Below are 24,409 nucleotides of genomic sequence, written 5' to 3'. Positions count from 1 at the left end.
ATAAAACAGAGTCAGTTACAATGGTCACCTCTATCTATGTCTTTGGTAGGTCGTATCAATGTTGTTAAAATGTATGTTCTCCCTAAACTTTTATATTTATTTCAATCAATCCCAATTTTTATTCCTAAATCTTTTTTTGATTCCTTAGACTCTATTATTTTGTCATAACTGTGGAAGAATAAGCGCTCTAGAATTAATAAAGTTTATCTCCAAAAATCTAAAAAAGAGGGTGGCATGGCTTTACCTAACTTTCGTTTATATTATTGGGCAGCCAATATACGTTGTGCTACCTTTTGGTCTTTTTTCCATGGCCAACCCGAGTGCCCTAATTGGGTGGCAATGGAGTTGAGTTCCACTAAAGATTTATCTATCTCTGCACTTCTTGGCTTTGTACTCCCTAGTAGTTTGTCCAGATTAATTGTTAATCCTCTTGTTAGACACACTTTGCGTATATGGGCTCAGTTTAGGAAGTTTTATGGTTTCCATGGTTTTTCCTTTTCTAGCCCTATCTTACATAATCACCTTTTTTTACCTACTACGTATGATTCAGCATTCCATGATTGGTATAGGAAGGGCATTAGACATTTTGAAGATCTTTTTATTGATAAACGCTTCGCATCTTTTCAACAGCTCTCTGCTAAGTTCAATCTGCCCAATGCTCATTTTTTTAGATATCTCCAAATTAGACACTTTATTAATCCTTTAATTCCTAACTTCCCTGAAATGCCTGAGAAAAATGTTATGGATTTATTTCTTTCTATTAATCCACTAGGTAAAGGTTTAATATCATTTATTCGTGATAAATTAGCATCCTTACGGCGTGCCCCTATGGATAAAATTAGAATGGCTTGGGAGCATGATTTAAATATCTCCTTATCTGATGAGACTTGGGATTCGATTCTCAAATCGGTTAATTCAACCTCTCTTTGCGCTCGCCATTGCCTTTTACAGTTTAAGATTGTTCATAGAGCCCATATGTCTAAATCTAAACTATCCTGATTTTACTCTAACATTAGTCCTCTCTGTGATAAATGCAAAAGGGGCGAGGCCTCTCTCATTCATATGTACTGGTTTTGTCCTAGCTTGGAGAAATTTTGGAAAGACGTCTTCATAACGTTATCTTGTATTCTGAATCACCACCTAGAACCTAACCCTTTAATTGCTTTGTTCAGTTTTTTGGGTGAGACAGATTTACGTCTGAGTTTGACTAAGTGTCGAATATTATCTTTTGCTTCTCTCCTGGCTAGACGTTTAATCCTCCTTAGATGGAGGGATGTTGCCCCGCCCACACATGCCCAATGGCTTAATGATATTATGTCCTGCTTAGACCTTGAAAAAATTCATTATTCAGTTCTTAATTCGGATACAAAGTTCCATAAGGTCTGGGGACCTTTTATTGAGTATTTTCATAACCTTCCTCTTAACTAAGGTTTTTTTTTCGGTCCCTTGCTTTCAGCTCCTTTTTTGTTGGTAGTAGGCATTAATATCTTCTGTTGCTAAGTGTATTTACAGTTTTGGGGGTTTGAATGTCCTGATGTACACTCTCTAGATTGTGTTGTGGTTGGCCTGGAGTTCTTTTTTGTTGCGGGGTTTGGGGAGGATACTAGTTTTACATATCTTCAATTTGGGTGCTTTCTCAATTATCTTCTTTTGTATTATATTATTATTGTATGTTTATTTTTGCACTGTATTAATGTTCTTCATTTCGACCTGGGTTTTTTTTTATCTGTAGCAATGTAGAAAATGTATTAAAAAACTAATAAAAAATTTTTTCCACACATAGACTGGGAAGCCCATTCTGTAAAAGGGCTGGATGGTTTGGAGTTTGTAAAATGTGTGCAGGATAGTTTTTTGCAGCAATACATAGAGGTACCAACTAGAGAAGGGGCAGTGGTGGATCTCCTGTTAGGGAATGAGATAGGTCAGGTGATGGGGGTATGTGTTGGGGAGCACTTCGGGTCCAGTGATCACAATGCCATTAGTTTCAATGTAATTATAGAGAAGGATAGGACTGGACCCAGGGTTGAAATTTTTGATTGGAGAAAGGCTAACTTTGAGGAGACGCAAAAGGATTTAGAAGGATTGGATTGGGACAATTTGTTTTATGGAAAGGATGTAATAGAGAAGTGGAGGTCATTTAAAGGTGAAATTTTGAGGGTACAGGATCTTTATGTTCCTGTTAGGTTGAAAGGAAAGGTTAAAAGTTTGAGGGGGCCATGGCTTTCAAGGGATATTGGAAACTTGGTTAGGAAAAAGAGAGAGATCTACATTCAATATAGGCAGCATGGAGTAAATGAGGTACTCGAGGAATATAAAGAATGTAAAAAGAACCTTAAGAAAGAAATTAGAAAAGCTAAAAGAAGATATGAGGTTGCTTTGGCAAGTAAGGTGAAAATAAATCCAAAGGGTTTCTACAGTTATATTAATAGCAAAAGGATAGTGAGGGATAAAATTGGTCCCTTAGAGAATCAGAGTGGACAGCTATGTGCAGAGCCAAAAGAGATGGGGGAGATTTTGAACAATTTCTTTTCTTCGGTATTCACTAAGGAGAAGGATATTGAATTGTGTAAGGTAAGGGAAACAAGTAGGGTAGTTATGGAAACTACGATGATTAAAGAAGAGGAAGTACTGGCACTTTTAAAGAATATAAAAGTGGATAAGTCTCCGGATCCTGACAGGAGATTCCCTAGGACCTTGAGTGAAGTTGGTGTAGAAATAGCAGGGGCTCTGACAGAAATATTTCAAATGTCATTAGAAACGGGGATGGTGCCGGAGGATTGGCATGTTGCTCATGTGGTTCCATTGTTTAAAAAGGGTTCTAAGAGTAAACCTAGCAATTATCGGCATGTAAGTTTAAGGAAGGTTAGTTAGGAAGGTTCAATCGTTAGGTATTAATATTGAAGTAGTGAAATGGATTCAACAGTGGCTGGATGGGAAATGCCAGAGAGTAGTGGTGGATAACTGTCAGGTTGGAGGCCGGTGACTAGTGGTTTGCCTCAGGGATCTGTACTGGGTCCAATGTTGTTTGTCTCTCTCTCTCTCTTTTAATCTTTTTATTAGTATTAAAAATATTATGAACAAAATACAATTAAAATATTAATAATGGATTACAAACATATAAACTCCCATTACACATGAAGGAATACATAAACAATGAATACAGTATAAGTAAGCTTTCCCAAAACATAAACCATATAGTATATATTTGAACAAGGTAAGTCTAGATATTCCATAATATATAATATAAAAAAAGAGAAAAAAAAAAATCTATATATGAAAGTTAACTAATCTACTAATCTAATATCTAAGAAAAAAAACAAAAAAGGAAGAAAAAACTAAAAAAAAACTAAAAAAAAGAGAAGAAAAAAAAAGGGCTGTTCATAGTATCTCACAAGCATACATAAACATCAATGTCGTCAACTCCGATCCTCTCAACATACATACGATTAAGGCTGAAAAAACCAATAAGCCTGGCACAGGGCCATTACATCATATGAAAATATTGAATAAATGGTCTCCATATCTTTTCAAATTTAATAGAAGTATCAAATACAGGACTTCTAATTTTTTCTAAATTTAGACATAACATAGTTTGAGAAAGCCAATGAAATACCGTGGGAGGATTAATTTCCTTCCAATTCAACAAAATAGATCTTCTAGCCATCAAAGTGAGAAAAGCAATCATTCGACAGGCGGAAGGAGATAAGTGAAATGAGCCCATCATCGGTAAACCAAAAATTGCGGTAATAGGATGGGGTTGTAAATCAATGTTCAGTACCACCGAAATAATATCAAAAATATCTTTCCAATATTTTTCCAAAATCGGACATGACCAAAACATATGAGTTAAAGACGCGATTTCTGATTGACATCTGTCACAAATAGGGTTTATATGAGAATAAAAATGAGCTAATTTATCCTTGGACATATGGGCCCTATGCACAACCTTAAATTGTATTAATGAATGTTTGGCACATATAGATGATGTATTAATGTTGTTTGTCATATACATTAATGATCTGGATGATGAGGTGGTAAATTGGATTAGTAAGTATGCAGATGATACTAAGATAGGAGTCGCTGTGGATAATGAAGTAGGTTTTCAAAGCTTGCAGAGAGATTTAGGCCAGTTAGAAGAGTGGGCTGAAAGATGGCAGATGGTGTTTAATGCTGATAAGTGTGAGGTGCTACATTTTGGTAGGACTAATTAAAATAGGACATACATGGTAAATGGTAGGGCATTGAGGAATGCAGTGATCTAGGAATAATGGTGCATGAAGGTGGAATCTTATGTAGATAGGGTGGTGAAGAAAGCTTTTGGTATGTTGGCCTTTATAAATCAGAGCATTGAGTATAGGAGTTGGGAAGTAATGTTAAAATTGTACAAGGCATTGGTGAGGCCAAATCTGGAGTATTGTGTACAGTTCTGGTCACCGAATTATAGGAAAGATGTCAACAAAATAGAGAGAGTCCAGAGGAGATTTACTAGAATGTTACCTGGGTTTCAGCACCTAAGTTACAGAGAAAGGTTGAACAAGTTAGGTCTTTATTCTTTGGAGCATAGAAGGTTGAGGGGAGACTTGATAGAGGTATTTAAAATTATTAAGAGGATAGATAGAGTTGACGTGGATAGGCTTTTTCCATTGAGAGTAGGGGAGATTCAAACAAGAGGACATGAGTTGAGAGTTAGGGGGCAAAAGTTTAAGAGTAACACGAGGGGGAATTTATTTACTTTGAGAGTGGTAGCTGTGTGGAAGGAGCTTCCAGTAGAAGTGGTAGAGGCAGGTTCGGTATTGTCATTTAAAGTAAAATTGGATAGGTTTGTGGACAGGAAAGGAATGGAGGGTTATGGGCTGAGTGCGGGTCAGTCGGACTAGGTGAGAGAAGCGTTCAGCACAGACTAGAAGGGCCGAGATGGCCTGTTCCCGTGCTGTAATTGTTATATGGTTATATATGGAAAAAAATGAAATCCAATCATTTGAAAAAGGTGACAAAGGGTCAGAAGGTGTGGAATCATTATGGACGGAGCTTAGGAAATGCAAGGGTAAAAAGACCTGATGGGAGTTGCATACAGACTCCAAACCAGTGGTAAAGGTGTAGCTTACAGATTACAATGGGAGATGGAAAATGCATGCCAAAAGGGCAATTTTACAATACTCATGGGGGACATCAACATGCAGATAGACTGGGAAAAGCAGGTTGGTGCTGGATTACAGGTGCCTATTAGATCGCTTTTTAGAGCAGCTGGTGGTTGAGCCCACTAGAGAATCAGCTACTGCGAATTTAGTGTTATAGAATGAACCCAAATTGAATAGAGAGCTTAAGGTAAAAGTACCCTTTGGGGAAATGATCATAATATGATTGATTCAACCAGTAATTTGAGAAGGAGAATCTAAATTCAGATGTATCAGTATTGCAGTGGAGTAAAGGGAATTACAGAGGCATGAAAGAGGAGTTGGCCAGCATGGATTGGAAAAGAACACTGGCAGGGATGATGATAGAAAAGCAATGGCTGGAATTTCAGGAAGCAGTTCGGAAGGCACGAGATATATATATCCCTAGGAGGAAGAAGTATTCTAAAGGAATGATGTTAATAAGAGAAGTCAAAGCCAAAAAAAGAGCATATAATAGAGCAAACATTTATGGATTAGAGGATTAGAGGACTGGGAAGCTTTTAAAAAAACAGAAGGCATCTAAAAAGCCATTAAGAAGGTAAAGATGGAATATGAAAGTAAGCTAGCCCATAATCTTAAAGGAGATACCAAAGATTTCTTCAGATATATAAAGTGTAAAAGAGTGGTGACAGTGGACATCAGACTGCTGGAAAGCGTTGCTGGAGAGGGTGTAATGGTGGCCAAGGAAATGACAGATTAACTGAATAAGTATTTTGCATCAGTCTTCATTGTGAAAGACACTGGCAGTATGGTGGAATGTCCAGGTGTCGGGGACATCAAGTATGTGAAGTTACCATTACTAGAGAGAAGGTTCTTAGGAAACTGAAAGGCCTGAAGGTAGTTAAGTCACCTAGATCAGATGGTGTACACTTCAGAGTTCTGAAAGAGGTGATTAAAGTGATTGTAGAGACATTAGTAATGATCTTTCAAGAATCACTAGATTCTGGAATGGTTCCAGAAGACTGGAAAATTGCAAATGTCACTCTACTCTTCAAGAAGGGAAAGAGGCAGAAGAAAGAAACCTATAGGCCAGTTAGTCTGACTTAAGTGGTTGGGAAGATGTTGGAGTCAATAATTAAGGATGAGGGATGAGGTACATGATAAAATAAGCCAGAGTCAGCATGGTTTTGTCTAGGGAAAATCTTGCCTGATGAACCTTTTGGAATTCTTTGAAGAAATAACAAGCAGGATATTGTTGTGTCTGTGCACAGCTACATATCAATTAAGTAAGAGCACACAAGTAAGTGATGGCTTTAACTGGTACATTCACATTACAACAAGAGAGAAAGAGAGAGCAATGTGCATGTGTAGACAACAGATCAATACATAGTGTTGAGGGTGGTCATTACTCTAAAAGAAATAGATCCATACATTTCAGGATAGACAAAGGAGAATTGGTTAATTTTGTGTACTTGGATTTTCAGGAGGGACAGTATTGAGGGAGGGTCACTCTGTGGAGGGACAGTACTGAGGGTCTCACTGTAGGGGGCACTACTGAGGGACAATCACACTGTGGAGGGATATTACTGATGGACAATCACTCTGTGGAGAGGCATTACTGAGGAACAATCACACTGTGGAGGGGCAGTACTGATGGACAATCACACTGTGGAAGGACAGTACAGAGGGACACACTGTCGAGGGGCAGTACTGAGGGACACTCACACTGTGGAGGAACAGTACTAAGGGTCATACTGTTGAGGGACAGTACTGAGGGAAGGACACACTATGGAGGGGCAGTACTGAGGGAGGGACAGTCTGTGGAGGGACAGTACTGAGGGAGGGACAGTCTGTGGAGGGACAGTACTGAGGGCAATCGCACTGTGGAGGAACAGTACTAAGGGTCATACTGTTGAAGGATAGTACTGAGGGAGAATCACACTGTGGAGGGGCAGTACTGAGGGACACTCACACAGTGGAGGGGCAGTACTGTGGGATACACTGTTGAGGGGCAGTACTGAGTGACACTCGCACTGTGGAGGGGCAGTACTGAGGGCAATCACACTGTGGAGCGGCAGTGATGAGGAAGGGACTGACTGCTGAGGGGCAGTATTGAAGGAAGGACACACTGTTAAGAGGCAATACTGAAGGACACACTGTTGAGGGGCAGTACTGAAGAACACACTTTTGAGGGGCAGTGTTGTGGATGGGTCTCTCTCTTTCTGAGGATCAGAGAGTCAAGAGCAGGCACAGACATTCTCATTGTGGCCTTTGAATATTTCTGATGATTTTACTACGTAGCAAGCAAGTGACATCACAGCATCTGCCCATGAACAGGTAATAAGATACCTAGGCCAACACTTGCTTGCTGAGACATGACATGAATGCTCTCTCACTGAGAGGTACTACTCTCGCTTTGCATCATGTCCTGGTCCAACCACACATGATCCCTTGTGACAGCATAAGCAACCAGTGGCTTCCTCTTGACCTCAATAGAAGCTGCAACTCAGCAGCAAGGATGTATGTTGGCAGCTTGCCAAGGCCACCTGCAAATGAAACTAATCTGATAAATCAATCCTTTGATAAGGCTTTATCTGCATCTTTTGATATTCCTACACTGTTTATCAGCCAAACAATATTTGGTGAACATTGTTTTTGTATTGCAAAATAAAATTTTGTGTAAATCAGCCATATAAAAAAGCAGAAAATGTTGGAAACACTCATTGGGTCAGGCAGCATTGTGGAGAGAGATACTGATAGGTACTTTATTGATCCCAATGGAAATTACAGAGTCATAGTAGCATTGCAAGTTCACATATACAATATTAGAAAAGAAGTAAGAAGAATAAATAAAAATAAGTGTAGCATCTGTGCCCCCAATTTACCCCCGTTTGCCTAGGGTGAACCGCCATCACCTCGCCAATAGTGCAATACTTCGGTGTAAATACAAAGTAATGCCCCCCCCAGTACACGCTCGCAATACAAATACCAGACAATACACCAAAGGTGAGTAAATAATTGCAACTTTATAGTTATTTCTTAGTGATGGGTTAGTATTAACAGATAACCTAAAGACACCAAATCAGTAAGTTTATCAGTTTGTGCACATAATATTTTAATACGTTGGAGCTCACGCCTCCGGTTCCATCCACAATGACCTTCTGAGGCTTTAGCCACCGTCCGAACCGCTGAGGTCCAGTATCCGCCACCCTGGAACCGCTGTCTGCTCCTCACACTCCTCCCGAAAAAGACCGCGAACTCCCGCTCAGCCCACACATACAAGATAGCATAACAATTCTCCATTGGTCAGTTCTCCCCCTTATCTGCAGTTATAACCCAAACATTCCAAACACAAAAACCCATTACAGCATTAGGTAACATTACAGAGAAGCCATTTCATTATAACAATACAGAGAAGCCATTTTGTTAGCCTGAACAGTTAACACCACAGTTACTGGTACTAAGAGCCCTACATAAATTATCTTAAAGTCTAATGGGAGGGGGTCATCACTTCCCTGGTTATAGATTAACTCATTATAGAGCCTTATGGTCGAGCGTAAGAATGACCTCCTATAGTGTTCGTTGGAGCTGTGCAGTTTTTTTAGTCTATTACTGAAAGTGGTACTCTGTTTAACCAAATTGGCATACAGAGGGTGGGAAACATCATCCAGAATTGCCAGGATTTTCCATAGGGTCCTTTGTTCTACCACAGCCTCCAGAGTGTCCAGTTTGACTCCTATAACAGAGCCAGCCTTTCTAATCAGTTCATTGAGCCTGTTGGTATCACCCGTGTTGATGCCATTGCCCCAGCACATCACCTCATAGAAGATTGTACTGGCGACAACAGACAGGTAGAACAGTGAAGGAGAGGCCTGTGTACTCCAAAGGACCTCAGTCTCCTCAGGAAGTACAGGTGACTCTGGCCCTTCTTGTACACAGCCTCTGTGTTGGTGCTCCACTCAAGTCTGCTGTAGGGATGACTTACAGCAGGCTGAAAAGCTTGAGCATGTAGATATTAAGAAAGAGGATGTGCTGAAGCTTCTGAAAAGCATCAAGTTGAATAAGTCACCAGGACAGGACAAGATGTACCCCAGGCTATTGTGGGAGGCAAGGGAGGAGATTGCTGAGCCTCTGGTGATGATCTTTGCATCATCAATGGGGATGAGAGAGGTTCCGAAAGATTGGAGGGTTGCGGATGTTGTTGCATTATTCAAGAGAGTAGAGATAGCCCAGGAAATTATAGACCAGTGAGTCTTACTTCAGTGGTTGGTAAGTTGATGGAGAAGATCCTGACAGGCAGGATTTATGAACATTTGGAGAGGCATAATATGATTAAGAATAGTCAGCATGGCTTTACGAAAGGCAGGTCATGCCTTACGAAGATGATTGAATTTTTTGAGGATGTTACTAAATACATTGATGAAGATAGAGTAGTAGTAGGTGTAGTGTATATGGATTTCAGCAAGGCATTTAACAAGGTACCCCATGCAAGGCTTATTGAGAAAGTAAGGAGACATGGGATCCAAGGGGACATTGCTTTGTGAATCCAGAATTGGCTTGCCCACAGAAAGCAAAGAGTGTTGTAGACAGGTCATATTCTGCATGGAGGTCAATGACCAGTGGTGAGCCTCAGGGATCTGTTCTGGGACCCTTACTCTTTGTGATTTTTATAAATGACCTGGATGAGGAAGTGGAGGGATGGGTTAGTAAGTTTGCTGATGACACTAAGGTTGGAGGTGTTGTGGATAGTGTGGAGGGCTGTCAGAGTTTACATTGGGACATTGATAGGATGCAAAACTGGACTGAGAAGTGGCAGATGGAGTTCAACCCAGATAAGTGTGAGGTGGTTCATTTTGGTAGGTCAAATATGATGGCAGAATATAGTATTAATGGTAAGACTCTTGGCAGGTTGGAGGATCAGAGGGATCTTGGGATATGAGTCCACAAGACACTCAAAGCTGCTGCGCAGGTTGACTCTGTGGTTAAGAACGCATATGGTGCATTGGCCTTCATCAACCATGGGAGTGAGTTTAGGAGTCAAGAGGTAATGTTAAAGCTATATAGGGCCCTGGTCAGACCCCACTTGAAGTACTGTGCTCAGTTCTGGTCTCCTCACTATAGGAAGGATGTAGAAATCATAGAAAGTGTGCAGAGGATATCTACAAGGATATTGCCTGGATTGGGGAGCATGCCTTATGAGAATAGGTTGAGTAAACTCAGCCTTTTCCCCTTGGAGCAACAGAGCATGAGAGGTGACCTGATAGAGGTGTGTAAGATGATGAGGGGCACTGATCATGTGGATAGTCAGAGGCTTTTTCCCAGGGCTGAAATGGCTAGCATGAGAGGGCACAGTTTTAAGGTGCTTGGAAGTAGGTACAGAAGAGATGTCAGGGGTAAGTTTTTTAATCAGAGAGTGGTGAGTGCGTGGAATGGGTGCCGGTGACGGTGGTGGAGGCGGAAACAATAGGGTCATTTAGGAGATTCCTGGACAGGTACATGGATCTCAGAAAAATAGAGGGCTATGGGTAACCCTAGATGATTTCTAAGGGAAGGACATGTTCGGCACAGCTTTGTGAGTCAAAGGGCCTGTATTTTGCTGTAGATTTTCTATGTTTCTATATTTCTAAGTCTGTCATCAAGGTGCACTGCCAGGTACTTGTAGGTCCTCACCACATCCACATCCTCACTATCAATGCTAACAGGGAGCAGTGCAGGCTTAGTCTTCCTAAACTCCATCACCATCTCCTTTGTTTTACTGATGTTGAGCTGCAGATGATTCAGCTTGCACCATTTGACTAAGTTCTCTATCAGTGCTCTCTTTTCATCCTCCCATCCTCCCTTTATTCACCCAACTATTGCTGGGCTTCCAAATCAGGGACAGTGACCTGAAACATGAACTCTTCCTCTCTGTGTGGTTGAGAATCCTCTCCATCACCTACCTCCTGCACCTCTGCTCTTAGTCTTCTCCTCCAGGGCAGAATTCTCTGCATTCTTACCTTTGCATGGCTCGTCCTCTGCAGTTTCCACGTGCTCATCAAGATTGAACCAACACATACATATTCCCTCCCCTCCATTTTCAACAATTTGAAGGATGACTCTCTTCACAATTCCCTGGCCTGGTCGTCTCTCCCCATCTGTCACATCACAAACTGTGGAATTTTCCCATGTAACTGTTGGAAGTGCAACACTTGCCCTTTCACCTCCGCCATCCATTAATATATACAGTCTTTCTAGGTGAAAAAGTAATCCACTTGTACTTCATCTGATCAAGTGTTCACAATGTGGTTCACTCTACTCTGGGAGCACAAGCACAGACTGAATGATTCAATGGATTACCATTCTGATCTTCCAGAGGACCAATTTTGTCTTTTGCAATCCTTTTACTCTTAAGGTATCTGTAGAATCCCTTGGGATTTTCACTCACCTTGTCTGCTAAGACAACCTTATGCCTTCTTTTAGCCCTCTTGATTTCTTTCTTAAGTGTTCTATTGCATATCTTATTCTCCATAAGCAGCACCTCATTTGTTCCTGCCTGCCTCTTCCTGCAATGCACCTTTTTTTTCTTAACCTAGGTCTCAATGTCGCTTGAAAACCAAGGTTCCCTATAACTGTTATCTTTGCCTTTTATTCTGAGTCACATATAAGCATCATACTCTCAAAATTTCACTCTTGAAGAACCTACACTTCCCAAGAATTTAATTTAGACAAGTTCAAGTTCAAAGTATATTTATTGTCAAAGTATGTATGTAGTATACAACCCTAAGATTTATCTTCCCACAGACAGCCACAAAACAAAGAAAACCAAGGAACTCATTAAAAGAAAAACATCAAACCCACAACACACACAAAAAAGAATGAACCACCCAAAAGGCAAAAAAAAAGTGAAAAGCACAGAATACAAAGCATCAACTCACAAAGACATCAAAAGTGTCCTGGCATATTCAATTCAATCCATTTCTGTGTTGCTTGCTACCTGCAGGCCACAGCACTAGTCCACTAACCACCCACCCCCCCACCCCCGATCAAACACACTCAAAACAGCACCAGAAAAAGGAGCAACAAGAAAGCAGAAACACATCATAATGTGAACTGCAGAATGAAAGCCACAAACCATGCTGACTAAACTGTGCTCAAGACCCATGACTCCAGCACCATCCTCTGGCAGCACCAAGTGAGAGGGCAAGAAAGACCATTCACATGCAGGTAGACGGCATTGAACAGCTGCCCACCCCAGCTCTTGTCCTCACTAATTTCAGTCTTCCTCAACACTTTACGGCATTGAACAACTGCCCACCCTCTGTTCTTGTCCCTCGCTAATTTCTGTCTTCCTCAACACTTTAACTAGAGGATCTGGTGAGAAATGCAATCACACTTCGCTTGAAACCTGGCTGATCTCCCTCAAGGACAGCAAAGCACCAAATCACTCAATCAGCCCGAAAACACACAATGAGAATATAGCTCACAAGCTCCAACAGTAGCAGAGCCACACCTGAAAGAAAAAGATGATGTAAACAAAGTGTAAAGGGGGTATCTTCTTTTTCATTGTTACTGTGTATGTTACTCAGAATGGCTTCTTTGTTTTGTTAAAAGTAGGAATGCTTCTTTGTTGCGAGAGAGTGCTGGAAGCTTGTTTGGGTTAAAATTTACTGATAACGAGAATTGTATTCCTTTGTTAACCAATTGGGATTAATGTTGTTCTTTCTTCTGAGTCTGTAAACTATTGTTGGCGGGCTTTTGGGGAGTCGGCGCGAGGAGGTGAGAGAGAGAGGACGCTATGCTGTAAACTGGGCGAGGAACAGACCCCAAGCGGGGGTCCAAGGCCAGGAGGTACCCTGAGGAGAGGAGACGACAATAGATGTGCTTGGTTGACCACTTCGGGTGGTCCTGAGCTGCGAGTCGAGGAGTTCGGAGGGGATCGAATGGTGGCCAGAAGACTTCAGTAATTGAGCTCCAACGGTTGTGCACGAAGTGGTTTGGACTTTGATAAGTTTGGCGCCTTTTTTGTTTTTTCTTTTCTTTCATATATATATTGTATTGCCTAGTACTCTTTTAGTTTTAGTAAACTCTTTAAAGTGTATTCCGTAACGGTATCTGGTGTGAGTTTGATATTGTGTGTGTACGCGCGGCATAAACTTGATTCCCACAGCACCTGTGTGTACGGGAGGTGGGGTTGGTGAGTGGCTGGATCTCCTTTTCCCCTAAACATCTACCAGCCTGTTGGGTAATTGTTACAAAAGTGAAAGCAACACACACAAAATGCTGAAGAACTCAGCAAGCCAGACAGCATCTATGGAAAACAATAGAGTCATTGTTTTGGGCCAAGACCTTTCCCAGTCTCAGCCTGAAATATCAACTGTTTACTCTTTTCCATGATGCTGCCTGACTTGCTGAGTTCTTCCAGCATTTTGTGTGTGTTGCTTGGATTTCTAGCATCTGCAGATTTTCTTTTGCTTGTGAAACAAAGTGAAGAGTAGTTTTGTGAATCATCTGAAGAATGCCATCCTTGGTTGTGTTGTTCGCTGATGTCATAAGTAAAAAAAACTTCTCTTCTTCAGTTTGGATAAAGGGTTACAGACAGGAAAAATCACTTTGTAACTGTACTCAGACCCCGAGCTTCCCATTATTTCATTAGCTCACTTTCACTCTATCTGGAGACTGCTGTACTGTCCCTAATGCATCTGCCTGTACTACCACACCTGGCAATGCATTCCAGGCACTTTGCAGCCTCTGTGTAAAAAAAAACCTACCTCTGACATCCCCCCTTTATACTTTCTTCCAATCACCTTAATATTATGTCCTCACTTATTAGCCATTGCTGTCCTGGGAAAGAGGTGCTGGCTCTCCACTCGATCTATGCCTCTTATAATATTATACCTCTCTATCAAGTCACCTCTTATTCTCCTTTACTCCAAAGAGAAAAGCCTTAGCTCGCTCAACCTATCCTCATAAAACACATTCTCTAATCCTAGCTGTATCCAGATAAATTTCCTCTGCACCCTCTCTAAAGCTTCCAAATCCTTCCTATAATGAGACCAAAACTGAACACAATACTCCAAGTGTGGTCTAACCGTGCAACTTTGCAGCTCTTGAATTCAATCCCCCAACTAATGAAGGCTAACATACCATATACCTTCTTAGCCACCCTATTAACTTATGAGGCAAAGTTAAAGTATCTATGGACGTGAACCCCAAGATCCCTCTGATCTTCCATACTGCTGAGAATATTGCCACTAATCTTGTGCTCTGCCTTCAAGCTTGACCTTCAAGAGTGAATTACTTCAAATTTTCTGGGTTAAACTCCATTTCCCAGAGAGTAGTGAATCTGTGGGATTGTCTTTCCAGGGAAACAGTAGAAGCTACCACATTAAATGCATTTAGTCATAGTTAGATAGATTCTTGCATAAAAGGGTTCTTGGGAAAAGGCATGTAGGTGAAGCTGAGTCCACGGCCAGATCAGCCATGACTTCATAGAATGGGGAATAAGCTTGACGGGCCTACTCCTGCTCCTTGTTCTTATTTACTCTCTCTGAGACCTTCATAATGTTGTATATTTCAGTTGCAAAGTATCCTTGGAGTTGCCCCAGTTTATTTGCTTTAGGTCAAAGAGCCTTTCTCATTAAACTTCCTGAGCTTATTTTGTGTTTCTTTTTGTTGTTATTCATCTTTTTTGTATTGGTTTTAAGACATGGTCTGAGGGTGGATAAATCCCCAGGACCTGATGGAATGCAACCTCAGGTTCTGAAGGAAGTAGTTGGAGACACTGTGGAGGCCTTATCAATGATGTTTCAAGAATTGATAGATTCTGGCATTGTACTGGGTGACTGGAAAATTGCAAATGTTACTCTGCTATTTAAGAAGGGTGGGAGGCAGCAGAAAGGAAACTATAGACCTGTTAGCCTGACATCAGTGGTTGGGAAGTTGTTGGAATCGATTGTTAGGGATGAGATTACGGAGTATCTGGAGGCACGTGACAAAATAGGCCACAGCTCTAATCTGCTAATTAAATTTGCAGAGGACACTACATTCATTAGCCTTATCTCAAACAATAACAAGGTGGCCTACAGGGAAGAAGTCATCACCCTAACATAGTGGTGTCAAGAAAACAATCTCTCCCTCAATGTCTCAAAAACAAAGGAGTTGTGGATTACAGGAGGAATGGAGACAGGCTAACCTCTATTGACATCAATGGATCTGGAGTTGAGAGGATAAACAATTTTAAATTCCTCAGCACCCACATCACCGAGGACATCACAAGGTCTGTACACACCAGCTGTGTGGTGAAAAAGGTACAACAGTGACTCTTTCACCTTAGATGGTTGAGGAAGTTTGGTATGGGCACCCAAATCCTAAGAAATTTGCAGCTCTTGACAAACCGTGTTAGGGAACTGGAGCTGGAGCTGGATGAACTTTGAATCATTCAGGAGGCAGAGGCAGAAATAAATAGGAGGCAGGTAGCTGGGTGACATTCAGGAGAGGGAAGGGGAATAGACAGAATGAACAGAGCACCCCGTGGCTGTTCCCATCAATAATAAGAATACCGTTTTGGATACTGTTGGTGGGGACGACCTACCAGGGACAAGTTGCAGTGGTTGCGTCTCTGGCACCGAGACTGGACCCTCAGCTCAGAAGAGAAGGAGGGAAAAGAGGAGAGCAGTAGTGATAGGGGATTTGATAGTTAGGGGGACAGATAAGAGGTTCTGTGGAAGAGATCAAGAATCCCGGATGGTCTGTTGCCTCCCTGGTGCCAGGGTCTGCAATATCTCGGATCGAGTTCTCAGTGTTCTCAAGAGGGAGGGTGAGCAGCCAGATGTCATGATCCATGTAGGGACCAATGACGTGGATAAGAAGAAGGAGGAGGTCCTGCAAAGAGAAATTAGGGAGTTAGGTGCAAAGTTGAAGGACAGGACCTCCAGGGTTGCAATCTCAGGATTGCTCCCTGTGCCATGTGCTAGTGAGGCTAGAAATAGGAAGATAATGCAGCTAAATACGTGGCTAAGGAGTTGGTGCAGGAGGGAGGGCTTCATGTTTCTGGACAATTGGGTTTTGTTCCAGGGAAGGTGGGACCTGTTCTGAAAGGACGGGCTGCAGCTGAACTGAAGGGGGACTAACATCCTTGCGGGAAGGTTTGCTAGTGCTGCTCAGGGGGGGTTAAACTAGATTTGCAGGGGGAGGGGAACCAGAATGTTAGAGCAGATAGTGAGGTGGAGGAGGATAAAGGTCATGCGAGAGCTGCAAGTATAGTGCATGGAGTAAAGCCAGATCTAACATATAAAGAGGCTTTGAGGAAAGAGAAACAGAATAAAGGGTCTAAAGGTAGTAAGGTTGAAAGGCTAAAATGCGTGTACTTCAATGCAAGAAGCATCAGGAACAAATGTGATGAACTAAAAGCTTGGATACATACATGGAATTATGATGTAGTGGCCATTACAGAGACTTGGCTGGCACCAGAGCAGGAATAGATTCTCAATATTCCTGGATTTCAGTGCTTTAAAAGGGATGGGAGGGGGGAAGGGGAGGAGGGGTGGCATTACTTGTCAGGGATACTATTACGGCTACAGAAAGGGTGGGTAATGTAGCAGGATTCTCTTTTGAGCCAGTATGGGTAGAAGTCAGGAACAGGAAGGGACCAGTTTCTCTATTGGGAGTATTCTATAGGCCCCCTGGTAGCAACAGAGATACTGAGGAGCAAATTGGGAGGCAGATTTTGGAAAGGTGCAAAAATAACAAGGTTGTTATCATGGGTGACTTTAACTTCCCTAATATTGATTGGCACCTGATCAGTTCCAATGATTTAGATGGGGCAGAGTTTGTTAAGCATGTCCAGGATGGATTCTTGTCACGGTATGTTGACTGGCCGACTAGGGGGAATGCCATACTAGATCTAGTATTAGGTAACGAACCGGGTCAGGTCACAAATCTCTCAGTGGGTGAGCATCTGGGGGACAGTGATCACCATTCCCTGGCCTTTAACATTATCATGGAAAAGGATAGAATCAGAGAGGACAGGAAAATTTTTAATTGGGGAAGGACAAATTATGAGGCTATAAGGCTAAAACTTGTGGGTGTCAATTGGGATGATGCTTTTGCAGGGAAATGTACTATGGACATGTGGACGATGTTTAGGGATCTCTTGCAGGATGTTAGGGATAAATTTGTCCTGGTGAGGAAGATAAAGAATGGTAGGGTGAAGTGAGGTGGAGAATCTAATCGGGTGGAAGAAGGCAGCATACATGAGGTTTAGGAAGCAAGGATCAGATGAGTCTATTGAGGAATATAGGGTAGCAAGAAAGGAGCTTAAGAAGGGGCTGAGAAGAGCAAGAAGGAGACATGAGAAGGCCTTGGTGAGCAGGGTAAAGGAAAACCCCAAGGCATTCTTCAATTATGTGAAGAACAAAAGGATGACAGGAGTGAAGGTAGGACTGATTAGAGATAAAGGTGGGAAGATGTGCCTGGAGGCTGTGGAAGTGAGCAAGGTCCTCAATGAATACTTCTCTTCGGTATTCACCAACAAGAGGGAACTTGATGTCGGTGAGGACAATATGAGTGAGGTTGATGTTCTGGAGCATGTTGATATTAAGGGAGAAGAGGTGTTGGAGTTGCTAAAATACATTAGGACAGATAAGTCCCCTGGCCTGATGGAATATTCCCAGGCTGCTCCATGAGGCGAGGGAAGGGATTGCTGAGACTCTGGCCAGGATCTTTATGTCCTCATTGTCCACGGGAATGGTACCGGAGGATTGGAGGGAGGCAAATGTTGTCCCCTTGTTCAAAAAAGGTAGTAGGGATAGTCCGGGTAATTATAGGCCAGTGAGCCTTATGTCTGTGGTGGGAAAGCTGTTGGAAAAGATTCTTTGAGATACAATCTATGGGCATTTAGAGAATCATGGTCTGATCAGGGACAGTTAGCATGGCTTTGTGAAGGGCAGGTCATGTCTAACAAGCCTGATAGAGTTCTTTGAGGAGGTGACCAGGCATATAGATGAGGGTAGTGCAGTGGATGTGATCTACATGGATTTTAGTAAGGCATTTGACGAGGTTCCACATAGTAGGCTTATTCAGAAAGTCAGAAGGCATGGGATCCAGGGAAGTTTGGCCAGGTGGATTCAGAATTGGCTTTCCTGCAGAAAGCAGAGGGTTGTGGTGGAGGGAGTTCTTTCGGACTGGAGGGTTGTGACTAGTGGTGTCCCATAAGGATCAGTTCTGGGAACTCTACTTTTCGTGATTTTTATTAACAACCTGTATGTGGGGGTAGAAGGGTGAGTTGGCAAGTTTGCAGATGACACAAAGGTTGGTGGTGTTGTGGATAGTGTTGAGGATTGTTGAAGATTACAGAGAGACATTGATAGGATGCAGAAGTGGGCTGAGAATTGGCAGATGGAGTTCAACCTGGAGAAGTGTGAGGTGGTAAACTTTGGAAGGACAAACTCCAAGGCAGAGTACAAAGTAAATGGCGGGAAATTTGGAAGTGTGGAGGAGCAGAGGGATCTGGGGGTTCATATCTACAGATCCCTGAAAGTTGCCTCACAGGTAGATAGCGTAGTTAAGAAAGCTTATGAAGTGTTAGCTTTCATAAGTGGAGGGATAGAGTTTAAGAATCATGATGTAATGATGCAGCTCTATAAAACTCTGGTTAGGCCACACTTGGAGTACTGTTCTGGTTGCCTCACTATAGGAAGGGTGTGGAAGCATTGGAAAGGGTACAGAGGAGATTTATCAGGATGCTGCCTGGTTTAGAGAGTATGCATTATGATCAGAGATTAAGAGAGCTAGGGTACTCTCTGGAGAGAAGGAGGATGAGAGGAGACATGATAGAGATATACAAGATATTAAAAGGAATAGACAGAGTAGACAGTCAGCGCCTCTTCCCCAGGGCACCACTACTCAATACAAGAGGACATGGCTTTAATGTAAGAGGTAGAAAGTTCAAGGGGAATATTAGAGGAAGGTTTTTTACTCAGACAGTGGTCGGTGCATGGAATGCACTGCCTGAGTCAGTGGTGGAAACAGATACAGTAGTGAAATTTAAGAGTCTACCAGACAGGTACATGGTGGAATTTAAGGTGGTTGGTTATATGGGAGTGTTTAAGGGTCAGCACAACATTGTGGGCCAAAGGTCCTGTACTGTGCTGTATTGTTCTATGTTCTATGTTAACTTTCTACAGGAGCACAATTGAGAGTATCCTGACTGGCTGCATCACTGCCTGTTATGGGAATGATTTGGACTATGCGATTAATGGGTTTGTGGCTAAATTTGCCGATAATACAAAGGTAGGTGGAGGAGTGGATAGTGTTGAGGAAACAGAGAGCCTGCAAAGAGACTTAAATAGTTTAGGGGAATGGGCAAAGAAGTGACAAATGAAATACAATGTTGGAATGTATATGGTCTTGCACTTTGATGGAAGAAATAAAAGGGCAGACTATTATTTAGAGGGGAAAGAGTTCAAAATGCAGAGATGCAAAGGGGCTTGGGGGTCCTTGTGCAGGATACCCTAAAGGTTGAGTTGGTGGTGAAGAAGACAAATGCAATGTTGGCACTCATTTCCAGAGATATAGAATCTAAGAGCAGGGATGTGATGTTGAGGCTCTATAAGGCACTCGTGAGACCAGCCTTGGAGTATTGTGTGCAGTTTTGAGCTCATCATTTTTGAAAGGGTTTACTGACATTGGAGAGGGTTCAGAAAAGATTCACAAGAATGATTCCAGGAATGAAAGGGTTACTGTATGAGGTACGACTGGCAACTCTTGGGCTGTATTCCCTGGAGTTCAGGAGAGTAAGAGGGATCTCATAGAAACATTCTGAATGTTAAAAGGCCTGAACAGATTAGATACGGCAAAGTTATTTTCCATGGTAGGGGAGTCTAGGACAAGAAGGCACGACTCCAGGATTGAAGGACATCTATTTAGAACAGAAATATGGAGAAATTGCTTTAGTCAGAGGATGGTAAATCTGTGAAATTTGTTGCCACACGTGGCTGTGGAGGCCAAGTAATTGGGTGCATTTAAGACAGAGATGGATAGGTTCTTGATTAGCCAGGGAATCAAAAGGGTATGGTCAGAAGGCAGAGGTGTGGAGATGACGGGAAAATTTGGATCAGCCCATGATTGAATGGCGGAGCATACTTGATGGGCTGAATGGCCTACTTCTGCTCCTATATCTTATGGTCTCATGGTTTTATGACATAGACTGACCTACAGCCTAAGGTACAGAAACTTGAAGGCACACACTCAGCGATTCAGGGACAGTTTTTTCCCCTCTGCCATACAATTCCTAAATGAACATTGAACCCATGAACACTACCTCACTACTTTTATTTCCACTTACTGTGATTCACAGTTTTCTTTTATTCTCTCTATTATCGTGTATTGCATTGTACTGCTGTGCAAAGTTAATAAATTTCATGACATGTGCTGGTGATATTAAACCTGATTCTGATTCTGATTCCCAATAGCTCCTTGACTGAAACTTACTTAGAAGCCTTACAAAATTCTGATAAATCATCAATATATCTGGTTATGTCATTAGATATAATGAAATATCAAGTCACATGACCTTCTGAGAAAATGGTGGTAAGTTGTGTTGTTATGCTTTTTTCTCACTTGATTTCTTTTTTTAACTAGTAAGTTTAGCTAATGCCAAGCAGAATGTTGGAATGCTCCTCTTGCAGGATGTGGGAAGCCAGAGAGACCTCCAATCTCCTTGAAAATGACACCTGCAAGAAGTGCATCCAGCTGCAGCTCCTAACAAACCGTGTTAGGGAACTGGAGCAGGAGCTGGATGACCTCCGGATCATTCGGGAGAATGAGGAGTTTATAGATAGTAGTTTCAGGGAGGTAGCTACGTCAAAGGAGCAGGGCACAGGTAATTGGGTTACCGTCAGGCGAGGGAAGGGGAAAGGGCTGGCAGAGCAGGGTTCCCCTGTGGTCATTTCCCTCAACGACAAGTATACTGATTTGGATACTGTGGGGGGGGGGGGGGGGGGATGACTTACCTGGGACAATCTGTGGCAGCCGGATCTCTGGCACTGAGTCTGGTTCTGCAGTGCAGAAGAGAGGGTGGAAGAAGAGGAGATAGTTAGAGGTACAGACAGGAGGTTCTGTGGTCGTGACAGAGACTCCTGGATGGTTTGTTTCCTCCCGGGTGCCAGATTCAGGGATGTCTCTGATTGCATGCACAGCGTGCTAAAGTGGGAGGGTGAGCAACCAGATGTCATGGTACACATCGGTACCAATGACGTAGGAAGAAAGAGTGAGGAGGTCCTGAAGAATGAGCATAGAGAGCTTGGTAGGAAGTTAAAAAGCAGGACCTCGAGTGTAGTAATCTCAGGATTGCTGCCTGTGCCACGTGCCAATGAGGGTAAGAGTAGGATGCTCTGGAGGATGAACTCGTGGCTGAGGAACTGGTGTAAAGGACAGGGTTTCAGATTTTTGGATCATTGGGACCTCTTCTGGGGCAGGTGGGTCCTGTACAAGAGAGATGGGTTATACCTGAACTACAGGGGGACCAATATCCTTGCAGGGAGGTTTGCTAGTGCTATTGGGAGGGGATCTAAACTAGATTTGCAGGGGGATGGGAACCAGAGTGCCAGAGCATATAGTGGAGCAGGGGTGAAAATAAATTATCTTAAAAGTTCATGCAAAGTCAGAATTCGAAGGGTTGTGTGTGGTGGTAATAATATTCTGAGGTGTGTCTATTTCAATGCGAGGAGTATTGTGGGGAAGACAGATGAGCTGAGGGCGTGGATTGACAAATGGAATTATGACATTGTAGCCATTAGTGAAACTTGGCTACAGGAGGGGCAGGACTGGCAGCTTAATGTTCCAGGGTTCTGATGTTTCAGACGTGATAGAGGCAGAGGGTTGAAGGGTGGGGGGGGGGGGGGGGGGCTGGCATTGCTAGTCAGGGAAAATGCTACAGCAGTGCTCAGGCAGGACAGATTAGAGGGCTTGTCTACCGAGGCCATATGGATGGAGCTGAGAAACAGGAAAGGTATGACCACATTAATGGGGTTGTATTATAGACCACCCAATAATCAGCGAGAATTGGAGGAGCAAATCTGCAGAGAGATAGCAGACAACTGCAGGAAACATAAAGTTGTGATAGTAGGGGATTTTAATTTTCCACATATTGATTGGTACTCTCACACTGTTAAAGGTTTAGAAGGGTTAGAGTTTGTAAAATGTGTTCAGGAAAGTTTTCTAAATCAATATATAGAGGTACCGACTAGAAAGGATGCAATATTAGATCTCCTATTAGGAAACGAGTTAGGACAAGTAACAGAGTGTGTGTAGGTGATCACTTTGGGTCTAGTGATCATAACGCCATTAGTTTCAACTTGGTTATGGATAAAGATAGATCTGGTCCTCGGGTTGAGGTATTAAACTGGAAAAATTTGAAGAGAAAGGATCTAAAAAGTGTGGATTGGGACAGGTTGTTCTCTGGCAAGGATGTGATTGGTAAGTGGGAGGCCTTCAAAGGAGGAATTTTGAGATTGCAGAGTTTGTATGTTTCTGTCAGGATTAAAGGCAAAGTGAACAAGAATAAGGAACCTTGGTTTTCAAGGGATTTTGGAACTGATAAAGAAGAATAGAGAGATGTATGACAGGTATTGGCAACAAGGAGCAAATAAGGTGCTTGAGGAGTATAAAACGTGCAAGAAAATACTTAAGAAAGAAATCAGGAAGGCTAAAAGAAGACATGAGGTTGCTTTGGCAGTCAAGGTGAAGGATAATCCTAAGAGCTTCTACAGGTATATTAAGGGCAAAAAGATAGTAAGGGATAAAATTGGTCCTCCTGAAGATCAGAGTAGTCGGCTATGTATGGAAGCAAAAGAAATGGGGGAGATCTTAAATGGGTTTTTTGCATCTGTATTTACTAAGGAAACTGGCAAGGAGTCTATGGAAATAAAGCAAACAAGTAGTGAGGTCATGGAACCCCTTACAGATTAGTATACAGGTTGAATAGGTTAGGACTTTATTCCCTGGAGCATAGAAGAATGAGGGGAGATTTGATAGTGGTGTATAAAATTATGATGAGTATAGATAAAGTAAATGCAAGCAGGCTTTTTCCACTGAGGCTAGGGGAGAAAAAAACCAGAGGACATGGATTAAGGGTGAAAAGGGAAAAGTTTAAAGGGAACATTAGGGGGAGCTTCTTCATACAGAGAGTAGTGAGAGTGTGGACTGACCTGTCAGTTGAATTGGTGAATGCAGGCTCACTTTTAACATTTAAGAAAAACTTGGGACAGGTACATGGATGAGAGGGGTATGGAGGGATATAGTCTAGATGCAGGTCAGTGTGACTAGGCAGAGAAATGGTTCGGCACAGACAAGAAGGGCCAAAAGGCCTGTTTCTGTGCTGTAATGTTCTATGGATCTATTTCAGAGACCAACATAGAAACATAGAAAACCTGCAGCACAATACAGGCCCTTCAGCCAAACATGTATTTACTATAGAAATTATGTAGGGTTACCAATAGCCCTCTATTTTTCTAATTTTTTTTCTAAGCTCCATGACAAGATTAAGGTGAAGATGGTTTTGCTTGAACTAGGCTATCACAAGTCCTATAGGGGAAGTTTGTTTATAAACAAGGAAGGCATAGGACAGAATGGAACAGTTTACAAGAGACCGGTGGGCAGGTTACAATGGCCGTGGTCAGTGCAAGATGGCATGAAATTCATCTGACATCGATTTGAGGAATGTTAAAAATTAAAAGGACCATTGTGCTGAACAGAGAGCAGATTATTTTTTAGGTGCAATGCGCTATTAAAATAACTTGAATTGTACTGTTTTGTGAGCTTTGATCAGTTTACTTTACTGAATGAGTTCAGGAATTTTTAATTACCTGGTAGGTCAAAGATAACAGCCTTACAAATTTGCTCACTCTCACTTTGCCATCCTAGCATTTGTGTGTTGCTTGGATTTCCAACATCTGGAGGTTTTCCCTTGTTTGTTAAGGAGCTGAGGAAGACCCAGCTGGATTACAAAGAGATGATGGATGTAACATGAATGTAAGGAAGGTCAAGCCAATGATTGGGTACAAAAGTAGATAGAGCAGAGAGTTAGATTGTACCACAGAGGCAAAATATAAATGGTGAAGAATGCAGGACTGAGGTGCTGTACTTAAATGTGAGTGGCATTTAGAATAAGGTGGATGAACTTGAGGCACAATTAGAGATTGGTCTGTATGACATTGTGGGCATCACTGAGTTATGGCTCAAAGAAGACCATAATTGGGAGCTTAACCAAAGGATCTACTTTGTATCAAAAGGACAAGCAAGAAGCAGAGGTAGTGGTG

At 42.2% G+C, this 24,409-nt stretch overlaps 1 protein-coding gene across 1 annotated transcript in view; it reads left to right on the top strand.

Annotated features, from left to right (window-relative positions):
* Positions 1-12,630: 12,630 nt before the first annotated feature.
* LOC140739678 (tyrosine-protein kinase JAK2-like) overlaps positions 12,631-24,409 on the top strand; it is a 254,486-nt gene continuing 242,707 nt past the window's right edge. The window contains exon 1 of the mRNA XM_073068052.1: positions 12,631-12,666. The gene's annotated coding sequence lies outside the window, so the exon portion shown is untranslated. The remainder of the gene's footprint in view (positions 12,667-24,409) is intronic.

This window comes from Hemitrygon akajei, chromosome 16, assembly GCF_048418815.1.
Source record: "Hemitrygon akajei chromosome 16, sHemAka1.3, whole genome shotgun sequence".
NCBI lineage: Eukaryota > Metazoa > Chordata > Chondrichthyes > Myliobatiformes > Dasyatidae > Hemitrygon > Hemitrygon akajei.
Note: the sequence above shows the minus strand (reverse complement) of the source record. Positions and strands in the feature narration are given on the sequence as shown.